Below are 6108 nucleotides of genomic sequence, written 5' to 3' on the forward strand. Positions count from 1 at the left end.
AATAAGTACATAAGAAGAGTTATCCTCCACATAGTGTGAAAAATAAACAAGGAATTGATTTGTGACTCATTGCCGTTGCTCATATTAAAATCTGCATAATTTTGGCCAGATATCTGGCATACAATGGTACCTTAGAACCATAAGTGCTTGGATCAGCAGTTATTCTCTGCATACCTGGAGGGTGTAGGGGGGGGGTACAGGGGGTCTTTACGCAATTGTGCAGAGCTTAGGATTGTCAAGGCATTCCTGGAGATCATTTTGATCTTAGTGTTAAGTTCTGCCATTAAGCAATCAACCAGCAGAGATATCCAAAAGTAAAACATATGAATGTAAAAACAGAAGCTGCACCTTTATAGTTACAGCTGCGCATAATGGTTCTGAGAAAGGATTGTTGCCATTCAGATCAGTATCACACAAGCTCCTCTTTCAGTCATCAGGGCCTTTAACCCAACTTAAAGGAAGAACCAGTGGATTTCCTCATAATTCACAAGGACCTCTTGGGATTTCAGACTTTTTTGAAGGGTGGTTGTTTACTGTAGCCAGGACTTGTGTCGTGTATGGGCTACTCTGCAGGACGGGATGATCAAATCTTCAGTTGAATGATTTCTATTACAGTGTGCTGTTGTCTCTGGCAGAAGTAAGGCTTTTGAAGGGCCCAGGACAGAAGACTATTTGCAATGAGATTACACTGTCAGTTATCCCGCACTCTTATTACTTCTCTACTCTGACATCATGTTGTTTGTTGTATTGAACCAACACAGCTATGTCTCATTGGCTCTAATTTTGGAAGTAGTTTAATCCTTTTAAGAAATTACATCTCATGGATGGTATTTGGATGGATTTCAAGAACATCGTTAAATCAGTGTTCGCTTGTTCTCTGCAATAAACAAGATTAAAATATAATGGGTGAGGAATAAGAATATTGAAATGTCAGGAGAATAATGGCTATCAATATTTAGTAAAAAATATCTGCATTGTCGTCAATCTATATGTATGATATTTCTGAGAAATTTTCAACTGTAAATCTCTCCCAAAATGTGTCTTCTGTCTATGGTCAGATCTGTTGTGTTTTCCAGATATCTGTCTCTAGTGTTTGGTCAGATTCTAGGCTGCTTTCCTTGTATATTTTGAAGAACAGGGCATGGATAAGCCTGCCTACATGAGCAGGGACAACCTACTCATGCTCACGTGCAGCCAGTGTTGCTGTTCTGATCTTGACTCTTCTGTGCATTTTTGACTTTGTGTTAGGGGTGATGGGCTTCTCTGCTACCAGCTGGCTGGTGCAGTAATAATACAGAGACGTCTTTAAGTCTTTTGCTTCCAGACCCACCACAGAGAAGGAACATGACAAAACTGAGCTAGCGAGTTAATTGCAAGGTCATAAACTTAATGAGGTTTTAAATATTGCAGCTCAAGCATAGGAGACTACAATGACCTTAAATTAAACAAGAGGGTTAAAATAAACCTCTGGGATCTATGGTTATTGCCAGGGCGTGGTAATAAAAATATATTTCTGTGTTTTCCTATAACATCTTTTATTCTGTATATTAAGGTGATTACTGGTAAAGCCTTATCACCGTCTGGTGAGGGTAAGTAATACACAGGAATCACTGTCCTGTTTTTGTGAAAAGCTTGCCTCTTCTTCAGCAACATACACTAATATTATACCCTATAATATATATATATATATACTATATATACCATATATAATATACTAATATTATACCCAACAGTTCAGGGCAAAATGTCTCAGTTATTGTCAGGAGAAAATGGAGGAATGTGGAAGAGAGCTAGAAATTAATGGATGTATCAAAGGTAAATGTCAAACATTTGATTCAAAGCACCGCAGGAATCTTTGCCTTTCCTTCTCACCCAAGAGTTTTTAAGGGAGAGGATAGTTTTCTGCTTACTCCATTCCCTGAACTAACAAAGCACAGACATTTGATAGTTAAATGTCACAACAGGGTAGTTTTCCTATTTGGTTAACCATAACTGTTTCAGGAACCGGCAAGAGGAGAAACTTGTTAAAAATTCCATCTGCCAGCTTTTACTGAATTCTAAGTGGAAATGGTTAAGCAAAAGGAGTATTTTTTTTTCCTTCTGTTTCTCCAGGCTTGCTTTGAGCATCCCCAGGGAGGCCAGGCTTGCAGACTGAAAAACTACTCCGAACTACTGTGTACTAAACCGAGCAGCAGGTACAGTTTATTAACACTGACAGAGTTCCCCTCCATCTGTCATTTTCTTTGGTTTGCTCCTTGGATGATTGAGGTTTGTTATCTCCATATATATTCCCTATTTTCATCCTGAAGCTTCAATAACAACGCCATCATTGCAAAAAAGATGGTATGGCTGCGATTAAAACAAGTTATATTTATCTAAGAGTATAATATAGGACTACCCTGTGCTTGTTAGGCTGTACAACAGAGATGCAAGGAAGGAATATTGTTAATTCTCAGCAGGGTAAGATCTTCATTCAGTTGATAGTGAGAGTTTTTTCAGTGTGAATCTCCACATGAAAAGCAAAATGTTATGTCAATAAGAACAAGGAAATATAATAGATTTTACATTAAACACATATTAGCTGTGTGGCTGTATCATGTATCTAATGAATCTGAAATATCTGACTTTTCTTATTGTCAATAAATCGGGACTCTGTAGCTTGGTGACTCAGATTTCCTTTAGTTAGCTTTTTCTATATTACTGATTGCATTGTTTGTTTTATACAGAGCTGCATTTTGTGTTTGCCTAATAATTGATTACAATATGCCAATAATTGCTGTAATTGCTCCAAGGAAACTACAGAATTCCATTTATGAATTTCTCCAGTGAACTGCATCTCTGTTCAAATCCCAGAGATCTTACATCACACTTGCACTGCTTCAACAGGAGAAAAATGCTAGTTCTTTTCCTTTGGCTAAGAGACGAATTGCCCTCTGTTTTATCCCTTGTGTAAACTCAGGCAAATGATGAAAAACTGCAGGAATTGTAGCTGTACAACACTGATCCAATTGTCTGAAGTGAACACAACTGCTAGAAGGCAGGAAACTTGTGGAGTGTGCTGATTTCTTTGGCATCTGAAACCACAAGAAAACAATTGCATCAGTGACAATGCGCAGTTTCAAAAGGTTGAGGTTTTGACAAGGGTGTTTAAATGGTGGCTTTTGAATTGCATACATATTGTGAACAATACCAGTACAGCATGTATGCCATATCTGCAGCTTATAATTGGTTGTTTGGCTGTGCTACCATAGAGGCTGCTGGGCAACTTATATCCTCTGCTGTAAGAGAAGGCAAGCTGGCATTGCTAGGCCTTTGTGACCCTGCTGCAGACAGAGGCTACAGCACCTGCAGGGCCATTGTCACCTGCAGCTGTCACGGAGTTCTGAGGGGAGTCTTCTCACTCAAGACAAAGCAGTTGCCCAGCACAGGATAGCCATGTGCAGCGAAATGTTTATACTGCTTTTACTCATTTTTAACTCATGACTGCTGCAGCCAGGTGAGTTATTAGATAGTACTGCTCTGCCCCTGCCAGGGCAGCTGGGCAGTGACTTTCCCCTTCTCTTCTCCTCCCGTTCTTAGTCCTTCCTGTCTGGAGGAACAAGTACCACTTTGCTTACACCTCTGGCTCTGAGCTATGCTCAACCACCTGGAGGTGATGGTGCTCAGGAATTTGTTCTCCTGCCTTCCCTTGAATTTGGTCATACCACTTCTCCCACTTGCTATCTCTGTAAGTACAGATGTGGTCATCCTTCATAATTTTTGTTGATGTTAATGGCAGTTGTCATCTTTAGTAGCAACTGCAGAGTCCAGGTAGCTAAAAGACTGGAGAATTTGAGATTTATGTAAGATTGACTGTTGCACTTGCCATGTCTTGAATATTACATGCTAGTCTGGAATAGACCAAGCATAATTACTCCAAATTTATTTTCAAGGATGTAACTATATACATTTACATGCAGATACCTGCCTTTACTTTGCCACTGTATTTTTCTAGACATAAAACCAATGCAAAAACCCCTTCAAAAACCAGCCATCTCTTCAAGTAGAATTAGACATTTTTTTCCCATTGAATTCTTACAGTCCAGTGCTTGTCACCCAAGTTACTCAGACAAATGCATTGCTATTCAGGCACCTTGAAGATTTCTGTGGATTTGGGTCAGAGCTGAGGCAGTTTGTAGTGTGCAGGATCACAGAGGAGAACTTTCTCATCTCATTTGCACAGTGGAAAACTTGCTAACTCTTTAAGAACACTGAAACACCAGTGGTCACATTACCAGATCAGGTGCAGACTTCAGAGTAATGATATGACACATGCAAAATCCCAAACTGCCACCTTTTCTCATCCAAAAGCTCCCATGAGAAGAGTGCTCTATGGTTGCTGGCAAGCAAGCAGGCTTGGACCATCTTTCAAAGCAACAAAGAGCTTCTGAGGTCTTCAAAGAGCAAGCAAAAAAGAACAGCCTTCTGTTTTGTGAAATAAATGAGGTTCGTACCTTCATCTTCAGCAAATGATACGTGGCATTTTGTCACTGACTTGACGCAGCAGCTGACTAATTCTGACTAAACAATTTTACAGGTAATGCAACAATTATGTAGCAAAATAGAAATTAATTCAGCACCACCCAAAAGCCAGTGTCAAATGCATGCCAGTGTAACAGCAGTCTAAGTTACAGAAGCTGAAGTTGGAAGGAAAGGAGGTTTGAGGCAATTTGTGCACAAAGATGGCAAAAATATATCCAAAGAAAAGAGATGCTTTGTATCTTCTCAAAGCAGGTTCCAGTCTTTTCTCTAACTCTCATGTAGATAACGAATGACTCTGATGAACGTTTCACAGCAATATCTTTATTTGGAGAGTTCATCTATGGTGAAAATCGCATCTTAAAATGGGTTATAATTCTACATGTGTAGGAATTACAATGTGTGGTGTAAGCTTCGAGATTATCACCCATCTGTAGATGATAAGGTCTATTTCTGTTATTTCTAAACGTGCTATAAATCAAATTTAACCATCAGTTCTGTTCCCAGAACATCAGAATTTTACGTTTTAGTGTCTTTCTTCTTAATAATATAACTAACTTAATTGTGTCTCTTTCTGGGAGAGAAAATATTCTCTATCATATTCCGTTGGAGAGCAACCTTTATCATAACATTTTGCAAAGATAGTTCCAGTTTATTGAAGTTATCATGATTTAACAATTTGGCCAAGGAATGTCTCCAATATTGCAGTATCTGTGTATGGAAAACGTGTCCCATTTTTTTCTAGGGAGAAATAAAGTAGTTTCTAAATATTTTACTCATGTGCTAACAAAATGTACGATGTACATTTGATCCTCATGCAATATTAGCTTCTACAAAACAATCCCAGAATATATTAGGGCATAAAATGATGAAGCTGGTGGCTACGTGAGAACATAAAGCCTTATTTTGTCTGTCACCCTCTCATCCTGTGCAATGGCTGCTTTCTCTTTTCAGAGGCTCACGCAACATGGAAGAACTTTGCTTGCTGAGTGACTGATGGAGTAATGAAAATTAATAGTAGCCCCTACAAACACCATTGATTTTTTAAAGTCTCAAAGATTGACACCTTATCTTTGTGTTTGAAACGAGGGTATGTCTGTGCGTTGTAATAAATGTAGGCATGCATGTGTACCCTGATACCCGTGAGCATTGTCTGCAGACTCCGAGGTGCTCAGGGGCATATTTCAAATTCACTTCAACAAGGGCACCAGGCTGCATTGTAAGGATTTCGTAAAACTCCATCCCTTCAAATCTTGTAAGTCATCTCTTGGATATCCTACAGGCGTTCTTTCATAAAGCTTTCAATACAGAGTTGAGTGGGCTGTGCATGTGTGTGTGAAGCTGCCCTGATTGAAATGCCAATATTCTCTCTTGAGCTGCGCTCTGAAATTTACTATTGCAATAAAATGGAAGCAGTCCCTGGCACACCAAACTGAAGTGGCTATGAGGAGCAACGGCTAAAACCCCTCATTTGTTTCATGGCTTCAGTTTAATTGACATCAGCATTCAATCCTTCCTACTGTCCTATTCATTGTCTCCCTCTCCTGGAGATTCAGTCTAGATTCAATGGATTCAGTGTACAGCAAATTC

The sequence above is a fragment of the Tetrao urogallus genome (genome assembly GCF_951394365.1).
Source record: "Tetrao urogallus genome assembly, chromosome: 7".
Lineage (NCBI taxonomy): Eukaryota > Metazoa > Chordata > Aves > Galliformes > Phasianidae > Tetrao > Tetrao urogallus.